Source organism: Herpailurus yagouaroundi, unplaced genomic scaffold (genome assembly GCF_014898765.1).
Source record: "Herpailurus yagouaroundi ecotype Mexico unplaced genomic scaffold, PumYag 162, whole genome shotgun sequence".
Lineage (NCBI taxonomy): Eukaryota > Metazoa > Chordata > Mammalia > Carnivora > Felidae > Herpailurus > Herpailurus yagouaroundi.
The window spans coordinates 56,164,790-56,182,688 of NW_024412403.1; positions in this window are offsets into that span (position 1 = coordinate 56,164,790).

Sequence of the window (17,899 nt, forward strand, 5' to 3'; positions counted from 1 at the left end):
TAGAGAGTACAGGAGTAACAATGTGAGTATCCCACAGAGATGAGTGTCTGGGAGCAGAGGGGACACAAAACTATATATGATAGGAAAAAATAGGATTGAGTAGGCAGAGAGGGAAAGAATAGGACCTGAGGTCCCTGGGTAGGGAAACACACATATTTTGGAACAATGTTAGGAGTGTCTGACCACGGCAAATCCCCTCAGGTGTAAGGTTCCCCTTAAGAATATAACAGACACCACCCACTCCCCCTCAGGTTCCCCTCAGGAATTTGACAAAAGGCCTAAATATGGCCATGGGCCACCCCTCATACAATGTAAATGAGCCAATAAGGAATGGACCACCCAGAGCTATCAGGCCAATAAAGGTGGGACCTGAGAGGGAACAGGGAGGAAAGGAGGGCTATCCAAAACCTTATAAAACAAGGACCCTTGCCTATAGTCTTGGGTATTCTCTTTCAAATTCCCCCTCTCTGTAAAGAAAGCTTTCCTACTATTCTTCTCTGGTCTTATACTCTAATGAACTTTTGCCTGTTGCTCATTTTGTGTCTATCTGTTTATTCTTCAAAGCAGTGAGACAACAAACCCTGGGTTTTGAGGCAAAGAATCCTGCAACACTACTGGCCAACAGACATTTGGGAAGCAGCAGGGAAGCACAGGTTGGAGGTGGGAAGCAGGTTCCATGCTGAAGGCAATGAGTAGGTGTGGGTGGACCAGTTCATCAGCTCAGGTGAGGCAAGTGCTAGTCTTGGAAGGGCTGGTGGCTGGGCAAATTATCAGGGTTAATTTCAGTGTGTGTTCACTCTGTACCAAACACTTTACTTATTTTATCTTTAATCTTCACACTTTACATTTGATAACAAGGAGGAGAAATGAAATCTGGGCTATCATGATCCAAAATAAGAGGTCATTCCTTCTAATTGGACAAAAGAGTCTTAGGCTTTTCCTCTCCACTCAAGGTTGCACAGCAACTGTTATTTGCCCCATTTTACAGACAAGTAGGTAGAGCAAGACTTGCCACAGTTACTTAGCTCTGGTGCTGCTCTTGAGGACTGATCAGCACCATGGTTTACACCCTCCAGAAGAAACTAATCACTTTCTATTTCACACATGGGTGACAATGAACAAACCCAATAAAATAATGCATTGCTGAACTTGATCTACTCTTTTTTTGTGTGGTGGTTTGGGTGTGACCAGCAATAACACCTCTGGGATCTAAGGAATGTGATTTAAAGCTAAGACTAGTGGTCCAGGCTAGAGTCCATTTTATGTCTGCCAGAAAACAGGCATGTGACTTGTGGGAAATCACTTAACTCCCTCTAGGTTCAGTTTCCTCCCCTGCACAAGGCAAGGACTAGTCATAATCTGTGGATACATTTCTCTAGGTAGAGAGAAGAGAACTATGCAAGGGAAGCAATGAGCAAAAGCCCAGAAATGGGACTGAGGGTGAAATATCCCAGGAGAAAAAGCTGAAACTGACCTTTCCACAGGTGAGCACTCAGACTAAGGATATGTAATGATAATAATAATAAACATTTGAATAGGTAGAAGGGAGCAAGAAAAAGGAAAGCTTAGAAAGCTAGGCAGAGAAATTTAGGAATAAACACTACAGGAAACATTGCAGACAGGGTGAGAATATGAAGGAAGCAGTATTTTAGGAAAATGGCTCTGGCAGCATATTCAGGGAGGGTTGGAACAGGGAGAAGCCGTAGTCAGGGAGACAAATTGCGGCTCCATATTTGTGAGGGGATTGGACTGAATCCTCCCCACTCACTCTGTGTGGCTTCCTGATGGCTTGCACCCCATAGATAGAAGAGCTCAGGAAGTATATTGTGGCTAGAGAAGATCTCCATAAATGTGTGTGTGTGTGTGTGTGTGTGTGTGTGTGCGCGCGCGCACTTCTGGAAAAGATACCTAAGGAACAGGCAGGAATGGGAACAGGATATGGGTGGGGGAAGGAGGCAGTTACCTTTCACTTCCTACTTTTCTGGTCTATTTTAGTTTGTGGCATGTTCATGCATTTTCATAACAGATTTTTAAAAGTAGTTCTTATTATAACATCCAAGGATAAAAGATCACATCAAGACAGAGCACACAGCTGTGTAAATCTCTTTCCTAGTCTGGACCACTTTGCATATTTAAAGGTATACAAAGAACAGAAAGTGTCAAAAGCAGTACCGGATAGGAGAAAACTGCATGTGCCGAGAGCAGAGAGGCCCTGGCAACTCTTTGGAGGCAGGAAACTGAGATCAAGACATGACCCACTGAGCAAAGGAAGGATAGACTCTTCCTTCCCTCTTGGCCTCCTGTATACATCCGTTAACCCAATCTCCAACTGTCCCCTGGGCCCATTTACTATCAAGTTGCACACATGGCTTTAGAATTTGACAGAATAACAGACTTATCACAGCCCGGTCAACCAATGTCTTAAAATAGAAAATGAAAGAGCCCAAACTCCCAAAAGAAGTAAACAAATTAACCTTGCTAGCAAAATAAACAAAAGGTGTATTTTAATCATGATAGAGAAACATAGATGAGTGTAGAACTAAAGGTGCTTTTTTCAGAAGGAAAATTTAATCTACATCTATTGAGAGGAAATTAAATTTGAGACTGGCATTTTGGTTCATTTTTGTCAAAAGATGCTGAGACCTACTATAACATTTATTTGCTAGTATGTAAGAGGCAGAGAGAGAAAAGGGATGCCGGAGAGAAGGGAAGGGATAAGGCACAAGGGTCATCTGCACATTGCTGTGAATTCTTCACATGTGGGCTTCCTTTGAACGTTCCAGAGTTTGGTTTTGTCAACTCGCTTGTGGAGAGATTGGACTCTGGGAGCCACCTGGCTATGCTCATACATACGGTGACCATATTACTGATCATCCAAACCCACATATATTTTTTATACCAGGACATAGTAGTAAATAGTAATAATAAATATTAGAAAGTAATAATAAATTTATTAATTTAATAATTGAACTTGGGCAGCAGATATAATCTAAGACTGTCCCAGGCAAATAAGGACATATGGACACCCCATTTATAAGAAAAACAAAGACTTGGAGTGACCATTTATAGATCAGCAATAATGGTACACCTTTTCAATAACTACCAAGTCCTGATTGCCTGTGTCCATTATTCCCAGGATTCTCAGAGAATATTACCATCAGAAAGCTTCACCCAGAGAGAGGCTTTAAATACTCATGTTTGTTTTCATTCAGTTTGCCTTATAGCTAAATAATTCCTCCTAGTCTCTCCTGGTGTTTACTTTTTCAGGAACTGAGTGCTATGTAAACCACCACACTCACATTTGCATTAAATGGTACAATTTCCAGAATTAAATGTATCTCAGTTACTTACTTAACAAGGTAAAGACAAGGAGTGGGAAGGCCTTAAGTGAAAGGGAGAGTTGAGATATGATTTTTCACCTTGGCCTAGTGAAAGGGCGGGCCTACACCAGCCGACTCCATCTTGTTCTGTGCCCTTCACCTTGACCACACCTCCTCCCCTTGAGTAACCCCACCGCTCACGTGCCTAACAGGACTCGGACCCTTCCCCAGCCAATCAGCTGAGGCCACAGCCATTACCTCAACAACTGCCCCTAGGCCCCAATAAAACCTTTGTCCTTTTGAAACTCGCTGCCCCCCCCCCCCCCCCCCAGTATCTCACCGCTGCGTAGGTAGGGGATTGAGCTCCAGCTAGCTCGAATAAAGGCTCTTTTGCTTTTACATCAGACTCGGCTCCCTGGTGGTATTTGGGGATCACGAATTCTGGGCATAACACTAGAAAGAATCATGGTCAAATCGTGGTCAAATCATGGTCAAATCGTGGTCAAAACTTAGCTTCTACTTGATAGGAAATAATTTAATGCCTGCCTGCCATGTGAGAAATAATACCTGCCTGGGTGACCAACCATCCTCTTTGGCCAGAAATTGAAGCATTTCCCAGGACTTGGGTCTTTTAGTGCTCAAACCAGAAGAGTCCCAGGCAACCTTGGACAAGTTGGCCACCCACTTTTAAGTCTAGAGCATTTAATTATATTAAGAATAAAACTCTTGTTTGGGAATTAGCTATTTTATGCTAGTTGTAATTTCTGTAGTCCTCTCTCTCCCCCAGGTATCTTATAAATAGCTTTTTGAAAATGTTTATATATTCTCATTCAATCTACATTTATTACCCATCTATAATTGTCCATGCTAGGCTTGGGGGTACGTTGATGGACAGAATAAACACTCTTTGTCCTCTTAGAATAATTGATTGGGACCTGGTTTCTTCTATCTTGTATTATGGCAATACTTCAGGCAAATTTGTAGAGAAAAATCTTCACACTCCCTGGTGTGGATGATACTGGTCAGACAGCAGAAGTCAGAATGAGGGAGCCCAGGGGGATTGTAGAAGCCAGGAGAAGAGGGGAGCTTGGGCTGCCATGACTCTCAGCTCCCCACTGAGCTAAAACCTTCATTGGGTTATGTTATTCTCAACATGAGAGGCCTTGTTCTCACACTGTTCTTTCACAGGCTCTCTCTCATCATCCTCTGCTTGGGGGGTTCCCAATGGGAGGGATGAGGGTTTCCCATCTCTGATCCTTGTCATCCCCCAATGTAAAATCCTGGGAGTCATCTACAATTTCTCCAATTTCTCCTCCTCTCTCATGTACACAATTGACCACCAATTTCTATTGATTCTATAATTATAAAATCTTATCAACTTTTATGTATGTGTGTGTGTATGTATTTTTAGAGAGAGAGAGAGAGAGTGCAAGCAGGGGAGGGGCAGAGAGAGAGGAAGAAAGAGAATCTTAAGCAGGCACTACACCCAGTGCAGAACCCCACATAGGGCTGGATCTCACCAACGTGAGATCATGACCTGAGCTGAAATCAAGAGTCATAGGCTTAACTGACTGAGCCACCCAGGCGCCCCAAGTCTTATCCATTTTTAGCAGACAGTTTGGAGTGTCTAATGAGCCCACACCCTACTCTGTGAAGTGCCTGCTTTCATCCACAAGCATGAACCACAAGCTGCCATGTCTGTAAGGTGACACCGGTGTCCTGGCCTAGCTGATTAGACCAAGTGTGAGCATCTGATTCAATCAGGGACAATCACGGTATCTTTCCTATCTGGAATACAGATTAGATTTGGTCCCAAGGTGACATTCTTAGTCTGTGCTTTTTGCTTGAATGGAGTGATGTGAACTTGGGAGGTGAGGTTGGCACTGTGGTGTGGTCATGTGGTGCCACATGCATGCTAATCAGTGGAACTATCCATAGAGAGGGAATCACAGGAATGAAGAGAGGCAGCAATAAGGGAACAAGGGCAGGGAGAGAGATTGCTTGTGTTTCAAATAGCGTTCCTGTTAACAGTACCTCTTGAGACCTAGATTCAATTCCTGCCTTTGGTTTTCATAGGATCTTTCAATAACCTTCTAATAAATTCCCATTTCTCTCCTCCCCCAACTTTAAATTATTCTGAATTTCTGTTTTTCCCATCAGAATATCTTTAACTAAGACCTTACGTCTGATTCTTCATCCTAATACAGGTTCTTATTTCGTCTCCTAAGATCATGTGACTATTGTATGTAAATGAAAGTCGGCACAGCACTGTGCATGCTAGCATTTCAACCCACGTTAACTACTTTTATTACTATTCAACAAGCATTTGTGCAGTCTTTGAATGCTGTGCTAAAGATGCAGGAGGGTAGCTTTGCTTTCTAAATTGCTTAGTGGATTTGAGATGTGAAAAACCATGCTAGAAAATAGTACCACAGGAAGTAGAGTGGGAAAATTGAAAAGTGGCAGCTTTGGCTGGGTAGTTGGAGGTGAGACAAGTATTGTTTACTTGGGTGCTACTCTGTCCTGGAAGATCACACTGACCCCCGTCCTCCACTGCTGACCACAGTGACTCTATCATTGGCAGTCTTCTCCCTTTTAATCAGGGCTAGACATTTCTGAGGGGAGGAAACACAGAGACTCTCCTTTGAAATCCATACCGCCTTGGCATTTTAGTGCCTTAAGTGTAAGCAGAAACTCAATCGATGCCTATTAAGTACATTGTTGAAAGAGTTAAATTTTTCTCAGATTAGCAACCCAACAGTTTTCGAGTTGGTTTCATCATAATTGATTAGATTCACTTGAGTTCTTCATCGGGTTAGGTTATTATGCATGTTTACTTTCAAAGGCTTCCACTGCTGGGAAACCATAATGCGAGTAATAAGAAGAAATATTAATATGCTTCTAAGTAAACAAACACTAAGGCTCTCTTGACAAAGCCTCTTCCATTATTAAAATTTGAGACAAAGTGCCTGAAAATGAGAATGGATTTATCCAGATGTCAACAGAGGAAGGAAGAATTATCAAGCCCTTAAATGATTCCCAACAAGCCGGAACATGTGTCTCAAGGCAGTAAGTGAAATACATTTAGCTACAAGGCCCAGTGAACACCACAAATCTGGGGAAATGCTGCAAGATGCTCTTAATTAGGGGCACTACTGGGTAGACAAATGATGCCGATGTCTCCCTAATATTCATGCTTCTGGGATAGTGTGTTATGTGCTTCAACTTGGCCAGGTTTATTCAGTAGAAAATTGCTAATTGCTTAGTCTTCATGCATAAATCTACCATCCCTTAACCAGCTATAATACTTGAATTTTATTTATTTATATGCAATTTAGCTTTCTACAAAAGCAGGGGCTTTAAGCAGGTTTATCTCCTTGAAAGAGAAATGTTAAAACATTGAGTTGAATTACAAATCAAGAGTGTTGCACAAATTATTGATTATTTGAAGCTCTCATTTCAAAGGGTGATTATGATCATGACTACAGGTATCTGGGCAATTGAGCTTGCATTCCCAGGCTCTGCTCCCCTCCCCGCGGTCTAACCACAGCCCACTGTCGCTTGAATTTTCCTCCCATCACTCCACAGAAACTCTTCTTTCCATTGATCTCTTAAAGACAAATCCAAATGGTAGTTTTCAGTCTCTAATGCTTTCCCTTGTTCTGGGACACTTCCCTCTTTTTGTTCTCCCCCCACCCCCTCACCGTGTTCATTAACTAATCAAAGATCCATCCCCAATCAACATAGTGAGTATCAGAGACATGTCTCTTCAGCTCCTTCCTTCCACGGGTTCTCCTTTCTCAGCTTCCCTTTCATCCTGCCCAGGACTATCTCATCTTAGTCCTTCCTTTCTCCCAATGTTGGATCAAAACTCCAGTTCTCTGCACTCACCTAATTGCTATTTACTCACAGGAAAAAGTTCTGATTAAATTTTGTCATGCATTCATTTTTGAGTATGTCTTCTTAAATATGCTGTGGGTTAAAAGAGAAATAAGACCTCAAGAGTTTCCCACTCTAGTGAGTGCTGGGCCACATAGATATGCCTTAGCTCTTACAGTTAGAGATGAGAAATGTTGGGATAGAGCTATGTACAGGACAGGTCATGGAGGTATGACCCTCTCATCTGTAATTATATTTTTGTTTATTTTTAAATGGCTTAATTTTTTATTTTTTAAAAATGTTTATTTATTTACGAGAGAAAGAGAGACAGACAGACAGACAGAGTGTGAGCAGGGGAGGGGCAGAGAGAGAGGGAGACACAGAATCTGAAGCAGGCTCCAGGCTCTGAGCCATCAGCACAGAGCCCAAAGCAGGGCTCGAACTCACAAACCGTGAGATGACCTGAGCTGAAGTCAGACGCTTAAGCCACTGAGTCACCCAGGCGCCCCTGTAATTATATTTTTAAAATAATGTTTGGGGGCACGTGGGTGGCTCAGTCGGTTAAGCGTCCGACTTGGGCTCAGGTCCGGATCTCACGGTTCGGGAGTTCAAGCCCTGCGTTGGGCTCTGTGATGACGTCTCAGAGCCTGGAGCCTGCTTCACTTCTGTATCTACATCTGCCCCTCCCCCACTTGCACTCTGTCTCTCTGTCTCTCAAAAATAAATAAACATTTAAAAAAAATTTTTTTAAATAACAGTTTGTAACTCAAAGGAAGGAATCTTAAATGTCCCTGAAATGCTACCTGTACATTCACTACCAACACTATCTTATAAGAGCAAATGATAGTTAACCATTTCTGAGGGCTTATTGTACATCAGGCACTGGGTTAATGCTTTACATGTAATAACTCTCATTAACCTCACAGCAGCCTTTGAGGGACATATATAATAACTCACATTATATAAAGACGTTGAGGTTTGGAGAAGTAGCTAGTGATATCTCTGCTTTGGAATCCCAATGCATTAAGTACATCCTTCACCTTCACATTCAATCATTTGCCAAGTTCTGCTGACTCCTTGTCTAAAGATCACCCAGTTCTATCCACATCTTTCCATTCCCCTACCAGCACCCTGATCAAGGCCACCACCATTTCTCTCCTGGTTTATTGCTTTACTCTTTTAATTGGTCTCTTGACTGCAGTCAATCCAGAGTGAGGCTGTATATACAGGAGCATAATCATATTACTATCTTATTTAAAACCTTTTCATGTTTTTACTTAAGATAAAGTCCAACACATTAACAGGGCCTGCAAAGCTTTTCACCCTGTGGCCTGACCTATGTCCCTACCCATCTCCCTTGCTCTCTCATCCCAGGCATGACCTGGCCAGTGCATTACTAGTGAGTGCCAATAGCTCTCTTTGACCTCTGGATGTTCACACATGATGCGACCTCCTCTGCTTGGAACATTCAGCCCTGTCCTTTTCCCTCTGGCTAACTCCTAGTCATCCTTTGGGTCTCCCCTAAGCAACATTTTACAGGAAGGTATTCTCTAGGCTGTGTCTTTCTTAGATGTGGTCTTAGATGCCTTTACTATTTGTATCATGGTAATCTTTCTATATAATTATTATTTGTCTAACTGCCTATCTTCCTAACTAAATGTAAGCAATCATAGGGCAGGGATTAAGTCTACTACTACATTCAGAGTGAACTCGAGTCCTTTGCAGAGTAGGAACTTAAACACCCAGGGAGTGAACTAACAAATCAGACACATCAGTCTGACTCCTGGGTTCATGTTTCTAAGCATGATGCTTTACTGTCTCCTGGCTGAGCTCCAGCTGTGGAGGGATCATGTCCTTGGTTAGAAAGGAATATAATCAAAATGCAACATGTCCTTGCAGATAACATATCTTTGGTTAAGAAAGCATCATCACCTCATTCTTTATGTTGAATGTGAAATAAAAGTAGAGTTGACTCTTGAACAATATGTGTTTGAACTGTGTGGGTCCAATTATCCTTGTATGTTTTTCGATAAATACAATACAGTACTGTAAATGTATTTTCTCTTCCTTATGGTTTTCTTAATAACACTTTATTTTCTCTAGATTACTTTTTTGTAAGAATACAGCATATAATGCATATGACATACAAAAATATGTCTCAATTTACTATTTACGTTATCATAAATAATATTATGATTTATGGTTCATATTATGAGTAATGGTTCTAGGCAAAGTAGGCTATCAGTAATTAAATTTTGGAGGAGTTGAAAGTTATACATGGATTTGTGTGTATGTGTGTTGTGGGGGGAGATTGATGCATTTAACCCTCATGTTATTCAAGTGTCCACTGTATTGGTTAAGAAATCTGAATTGTATTAGCCCAAGATTTTTTAACCCTTGGAATCTTAGAACTAAAATTTCATTAATATCAACTACCTCAGTGCTCCATAACTTATAGGTGAGTGTAAAAAAGACCAGCAAAATAAGTGATGGGCCCAAGTTAACTAGTAGAACCAGGCTGAAAGTATGAACAATTTTGAACAGAATTTAGAAAAAAATACTCAGATCTATGAAGAAAACTAAAGAAAATCATGATTCAGGGTTGTATCTTTGTGCTTCAGAGTCGAAGGCAAAGATACTCTCCCATAAAATACTGATAAACACCACAGCCAGAGAGTGAATATTAGATAAAATGGAACATCATTATGATCTAGTAAAATATTCCTTAGGATCAGTGACCCATGATCTGCATCACAGTTTAACATCTAATTTAGAATTGCTGATGCTATTATTCAGCACAAATGATATGCATTAAATACATTCAGTGATTCTGAAAGGTGATGTTTAATATAAATCCAAGGTATTGTTCTCATTGTTTTTGTATTTTTCTGGTTGATATGACCTTAACTCAGGATAATTCTGAGTTTTAAGTAAGTACAATTATAATCAACATCTTCATGTGATATTCAAAGATATACTTACCTAAAATAAAATTAAAGTATTATATATTCTACTTTAATTCAATTCAACAAATGCTTTTGAATACCTAGTAAGTACCAAAAATTGGCAAAATCCTTGGGATGCCAGAATATTTAATACATAGCTTCTGCTCTCAAGATTTAACTCTAGTAGGCGACAAGACTCATTAACAAATCATTTTTAGGATGATAAATGTAATAATGGACATACATTCTCCAAGAGGCTGTAATGAAAATAAAATGAATTGTGGTTAAAATTCTTACCTCAGAATGATTCCGTTGTACAAACACATTGGGCTTTTTTTTTTTTCTTAAACTATTTAACTTCATATAATGGATAACACCCGAGGGAAAAATATCAGTAAAAATAGCAAAGCATCTTTTTACCTGTCATTCAATGTACTAGCGGAAGAGGGAAAGAGACAAACCTACCTTGGAAAGAGCAAAAGAAATGAGTAGACCAGTGCTGGGCAAGACTTTATACACGTTTGTCAAGGTCAATGGTGACAACCTCAGTTAATTTTGCCATTGTTTCTAAATTTGTCTGCTGGTTTTTAAGAAGTTGAACCCATGGACCTGGATTTGGCACCTAAAATGTCTCTGAGGCAAGGGTGTAAGATGCCAGAAAACTATTCTGTTTCTACAACCAAAATCCACAGACTAATTTGACTCATTCTCTAAATGCTTGCTGTATAATACGATTAGACAAGATTAATAAGAGAAGCAGCCAACACCCCCTCTGGCGGCATCAGTTTTGGAGTCTTGGGCTCTAGGGCTATCTCCCCTAGTGATTTTGAACAATTAAGTTAAGGGTCTCAACATTTTCCACAGTGCCAAGGAAACAGTTAATAACAGTTGTCTACTATTTAGGCCATTCTAAGACTCCTTAAAAGAGCACATATTAATGATTTACTATGTTCCAAGCACTGTTCTAAGCACTTTGCATATATGAATTCATTTAAGCTTAATAATAACCCTATAAGGTAGGACTTTTATTATTCCTATTTTACAAATTAGGAAATAAATAGAGGCAGAGATGATAAGATAGCAATTTTTGGAGACAAGATTTGAGCCTAGAAGTTTGGGCTTCAAAATCTATTCTTGTAACCATTGTAATGAACAATTATTAGCCCATAATTCTGATAATGTTCTTTAATATCTTCCCTCAAAAAGTGTAATTTTAAAAAATTTCCTTTCTCTATAAGGAAATACGTTACTATTTGTTTCTTCTAACAGCCAGGAAATTTTCTTTTGCTGCAGTCTCTAGGTGAAGCAAAGAGCTAACTGACTGCTATAAAAGGGGAAACAGCCAGACAATGCCTTTGGCTTTGAATCACTTTTCCAGGACTTGAAAGTCTTTTTCAAAACCTGCAAATGTCTCCCTGGAGCAAGAGACTTTCTGAACTACATTTAAAATAGCTTGGGAAGCGATATAAAAAAAGTGGAACTCTTTTGGGTTATAGGAAACAGCTCATGCAATCAGTTCTCAGTACTGATGGGCCAGCTCTGCATAACTCTTCCCCAAACCAATTAATTCATCATTTCCCATTGGAGAAAAAAGAGAAGAGAATAGAAAGACACCTATACTGAAGCTTATTACAGCAGTGTTATGGATAGAAGTGGGCTAGTAGTAAATACTGAAGTAAGTACGACATAATTATAACTAATCAGTTATGCTAAAATGAGCCAGTATGGCAGCGTAATTGAGATGATCCTTGTTTCTTCTTACAGGAATGCAATTTAATTAGAATGGGTAAACTGACAGTCAGCAGTAACCTCGCAGAATCCTAGGCAATATGAGATGAAGCAAGAAAAATAACACCCTGGCTGGCTTTCAGTTTGTAGGAAATGGACATTAGAGCTGTCCATTTGGCCTTTGGGAGGCTGAAAGCCATTTTTCATGTGTGCTTAGGGCTTGAGAAAAAGGGTGTGTTGTTGTGTTTGGGCTTTTAAAAAAGAATCAATCTAGATAAAGCAGGCAAAACAGTTTAACTTGCATTTCAAGGAGCTCCGAGGATTCCAAATATTCAGATGTAGAGGAAACTAACCAGATTGGGTTTTCAGAGGGGTCTAATTTCTATTAAATAGAGGCAGCTGTTAAAAGCAATAAACCTGTTACCACTTTGAACGGTCAGGATTGAGGCATGTTCCAGTAGATTCTGAGGGCAAGTGGTTGAAAGCAAGAGGTGTATAAGGAAGTAGGGCATGTTTTGGCTCTATTAAAAAAAAAAAAAAAAAACATTCCAAGAAAGGACAGGATCAGGGAGTTGCTTATGTGGCTTGGTTGGCATTTTGTAGTTCTCAAGTCTACAAGGTGAATAGGCATGGCAGCCCTGAAGATTCAAACTTGGCCTGTGATATCATTCTTATAACCCCAGGAGTATGAGGCAGAGTTATTTATTCTCTGGGTTGAATAGAGAATGGGATGAAAACAAGGGCCTTAATGTAAAGTAAGTCATGTCTTAAAAAAATGAAGCACAGGAGAGCTAAATTATGTCAACAACTTTTACATTCAAATGATCAAATCGTATAGATAATTGCCTGAACAATAAAATTAAAGTAACAGTTCCCAACATAGAGACCCCTTGAAAATTTGTTGTATATGATGATCATAACGTGGTCTACTGAAAGTAGTTGGCCGAGGACTCTAATATGCAGAACTAAAAGTCAAACCTCAAGTCTTACTATAATAATTGCTAAAGACAAAATATTTTGCAGTATTGATTACACAGATGTTACTGAACCATTTGAGGGCTAAATAAGTCATGTGATGTTACTAATGAATTATTCTGTCCCATTCTTAACCTAGACAGAAGTTTCAATATCATAAAATGTGTTAGAGTATGTTGGCTTGTGGAGGAAGGGAAAGAGGAAGTTTTCCATATGGGCTTGCCACAGATTTAAAGGAAGGAAAAAACAGGGGTGCCTGGGTGGCTCAGTCAGTTAAGTGTCCGACTTTGGCTCAGGTCATGATATCACAGTTTGTAGGTTCAAGCCCTGTGTTGGGCTCTGTGCTGACAGTTCAGAGCCTGAAGCCTGCTTTGGATTCTTTGTCTCCCTCTCTCTCTGCCCCTCCCCCACTCATACTCTGTCCCTTTCTCTTAATAATAAATAAACATTCTTAAAAAATTTTTAAAGAAGGAAAAAAACAAAATTCTCAAATCCTCTTTCTTCCAGGCTGCCCAGCTTCTTCCCTTCCCAAGTCCGTGTGTGGTTTGAGGATGACCACATTTGTCAAAGGACTTGATGTGTGGATGTAAAATGATGGCTTCATGTTTGTTAGAAAACAAGATCGTAAACGTATGAGAAGAATTAATTATTAAAGAAATTTGTGGTATTTGAAGAAGAATGATTTATAAAACAGTATCATGGTATATTTAAAAGTTATATGCCTTTAAAAGTAGTCCTAAAGTGGCTATATCTGAGTAGAGGAATTCTGGATTCTGCAAAAAATTATTTTTCATCGCTGTATTTTATAATTTTCCTATAATGCCTTTTTGTAATAAAAATTATCTTAAGATGGTGGTCAGTATTTCTGAGTATAAATTAGAGTCATAATTCAGTATATATATGTATATGTGTGTGTATATACATACAAACACATATACATATATAATACATACCTATACATACATATACACATATATAATTAAACATATAAGTAAGTCAAGCATACCAGACACTTTTTGGGGGGTTTTTTGGCTTGCCTTTGTCTTCTTGTCATAACCCATATCAGATCGTGCATTTTTTAACCCTTCCACTCACATCATTTCTTTTGCTTCTGCTCAGTGCACAGGTTAACAATTTAGAATTCATCCTTTGGTATTTTCCTCTATGTTTATATGCTCATGTAGATATGCAAACTCATCACACATTGCTATTGGTTGTTTAACAAAATAAGGCGAATTATATATAGGTCTATGTGTCTTCCTTTTCTCACTCAGTAATATTTATTCAAGACTCGCCAAACCAGCTTCCAGAACCCTAATTCATCACTTTAATGGCTGTATGATATTCCATGGTGTAGATATACCACAGTGTATTCAGCAATTCACCTATTGAAGTTTCCAGTTTTTTTGTGTTTTGTTTTTTTACTATTATGAAAAATGTTGTAATCAATATTGTTGTACATGTGTCATTACTTATAATTTTGTTTCTTTGGGAAAGTTCCCAAGGGTGGGCATGTCAAGTCAGAGAAAATGCATTCAAAATTGTAATAGATATTGCCAACTGCTTTCCAAAAAGGCAGTAACACTTAATTACACTAGCCAGGTATGAAAGTACTCTTTTTTTGACTACTGACAGTAATTGGCAGTCATTCTTTTTAATTTTTAACAATCCAATAGGCATAAAGTAATATATCATTTGATGTTAATTTCATTTCTGTATTACAGAATTTGAGCATCTTTTCAAATGCTCATTAGTCATTTGTATTGATCCTTGTCTGAGTTGTTTATTGTCCTTGTTTATTTTGCCTGTTTTCCTGTGGGGGTATTTACTTTTCTTTTTGATTTGCAATTGCTTCTTGCACATTTTTGTATCCTGATCCTTTGTCATCTATCTTATTAATTTGATTTACCATATCATTTGTCTCCTGAATTTGTATATGGTAACATTTGTCTTGTATTTTGACATAGTTAGATATAAATATATTTTCTTTTTATAACTAACTTTTTTTTTTTTGGTCTAGCTTCAGAGGATTATAAATGGTTATATTTAGTCAGTATTTCTTGGCAGCCCTAGTATTAGTTGCCAAGGGGAACAACAACAATAACAAAATTGCCCTTTGCAAATAGACAAATAAGAACAGAAAACTCCAAAATAATGATGACTTAAATAAGATAGACATTTATTTCTGTCATTGAGTCTGGAAAGAGTTAATCCAAGGCTTGTATGTATACCCCAGTATAAAGGATCAGGTTTCTTCTTTCTGGATGATCTGTTTACTGTGCAAGGCATCCATTCCCCAGGTCAACTAATGATTCAAAATTCTGTTAGAAATCCAGCCATTTTGTCTATTTCCAGTCCAAAGGAAAGAAGGAAAATAAATGGGACATGTCTTTTAAAGAATTTCCCAGAAATTGTCCACCACTTCCATTTATATCATGTTAACAAGAATATAATTACACATAGTTCCAAAGGATGCTTACATTTCCCTGACTACTAGTGAAGACTATGAAACAGTCTTCATTCCAAGTGGCTTTGTGCTCAGCTAAAAAATTAGCGGTTCCAATACTTTGGAAGATGGGGAAAAACTAACCACAAGAGAGCTTCAAAACAATAATCTGCTGAGATACTTTGAAATTAATTATTTTGGGGAAAATTTACCTTTTATGAAGTCTTTATACTACTTTAAATAAATAAATGATGAATGAATAAATTAATGGATGAACTTGTAATATATTTACACAAAATCATCATTTTCTTCTCTAGCCAGGTGTCACAGATGTTTTTAGCAGATGATGCCTACTTACTTGGAAAATTGCTATCAACCAGAAGTGACCCTGCACCACTACATAAAGAGAATTTTTCCCCCTATCCATTGCTCAGGTTCATCAATCGCCCAATGTTTTCAACAATTTTAAAACATCCTTTGTGAACCTAGTAAAAGGAGCAAAGAAAGAATGCATTGGGGAAAAAAATAACAACACGTTTTTCAGCTAGAAGGGTTAATGCTGCTGGGTGTTTTTTAATGAGTGGCTACATTCAAAGGAGTAACTCCTGTTTAGATGCTGTCATGTCTAGCCTATTTTTAATGAGATTACACATTGCCAAAGAATGTAATAAATTTTATCTTAAAATGTAAAGATGATGTCAAAGCAGATGCTGTGGTTTATAATGTGGGTCTGTTAGTGGGCTGCCTTTTGAATCTAAGAGATAAATTTCAAAATATATTTCACCAATGCTTGCTGTATATTGGAAATAATGCAGACTTTTTGAGCAAACCAGGTTTCTAATTTTGGAATAAAATATTATTATATTATATTATATTATATTATATTATATTATAACTTTTTCCCTCGTGATTGAAACTGAACTCAAGTGCATGAAATGGGCCAATAAAGTTAGACTCTTAGGCAGTTCTGATGCTTCGATAAATAAACTCTCCATGCAGCACTTTTATAATCAATTCATGCCACCAACAAGCATGTTAAAATTATGAATCATGGAAACCTGAGCTACCTGATTTTGCAGCTGTGAGGCATATATATCTACATAGAGCTTCTATTAGGCCTCACAAAACAGGAGATGGTAGAGTTGTCAAGTCAAATTTATTCCCCCTGTTCTGCTTCCTTTTCCTACCTCTGTTCTCTTACTTAGGAGGTGAATGCTCTCTGATCTTTACACTCATTTCCAGTCATTCCAGTTCATGATCTGTTTGTTGGGTAGCTGGGAACCAGCTCCTGCCCTCCAGGAGCTCACACTCTAGAGCAGAACTTCTAAGTGCTGTGTTGAGACTCATGACAAGTTATTTGAGGAGAGCCTGGGTGGCTCAGTCAGTTAAACTCCGACTTCAGCTCAGGCATGATTTTGCAGTTCATGAGTTCGAGCCCCACATTGGGCTCTTTGCTGTCAGCATGGAGCCTGGAGTCTGCTTCAGATTCTGTGTTTCCTTCTCTCTCTGCCCCTCATCCACTCTCTCTCTCAAAAATAAAATAAATGTTAAAAATTAAAAAAAAATATTTGAAACAGAATAACAACAGTTGTAATGCTTATTTTTTCCCAGTGATTTTTATTTAAAAAATATAAGTTACAACAGTTTTTAAAATATCCACATATTAATACATATTACTTGCACTCACATACATTTTCCCAAGTGGAAGAATTTAGCTGATACCAAGTCATAAACTGCATTTCATTTGATCTATGCCACAGCCCTAAGCCTTGATTTTATGAACCTTTGTCATATAGGAGGAAAAGAAGTGAGGACTAGACTTATCTGTGCACTTGCCTTGGTCAAAAAGACTTTCAAAATAGATCAATGCAGTGGGTCAAAATTATTTTACATTTATCTGTAACTAATTCATCTTGAAGAGCTCACAATGATCTTCCCACATTTTAATACTCCTAATATTCTTATTTCTAATTGTGTAGTTCAAAAAGTATCCTGCTAGCAGTGGTTCTTAAAATTTAGTGTCTAGGGACGCCTGAGTGGCTCAATCAGTTAAGCATCCGACTTTGGCTCAGGTCATGATCTCACAGTTCATGAGTTTGAGCCCTGGGTCAGGCTAGGTGCTGTTGGCTCCGAATGGGCTTTGGATACTCCATCTCCCATGCTCTCTGCCCCTCCCTCACACTCTCTCCCTCTCAAAAATAAATACACATTAAAAAAAATAATTTAGTGTCTACTGAGGATGATCTAGAGGGTTTGTTAAGACACAGATTGTTGTGTGTCACCAGTTTCTCATTCAGTATGTTTGGGACAAGACTTGAGAATTTCCAGTTTTAGCAAACTCCTGATTGACATTGATGCTGCTGGTCTGGGGATCTCACTTTAAGAACTAGTGTACTAAACAATAGCAAGAGTGGGGAGATTCTATTAAGCCATTAGGGTCTACTTTATTCTACCTCCTAGCCAGCCCTAAAGACCAGCCTCAATTCCCCTTTCTCTGGTGCCTTATACACTGGCACACTTAGTACTTCTCCATACTCTAAGAGAGGCCAACCCTTCTTCTCAAGGGCACCTTGCCCCACACACAGGTCTACCTGGAAACATGCTTT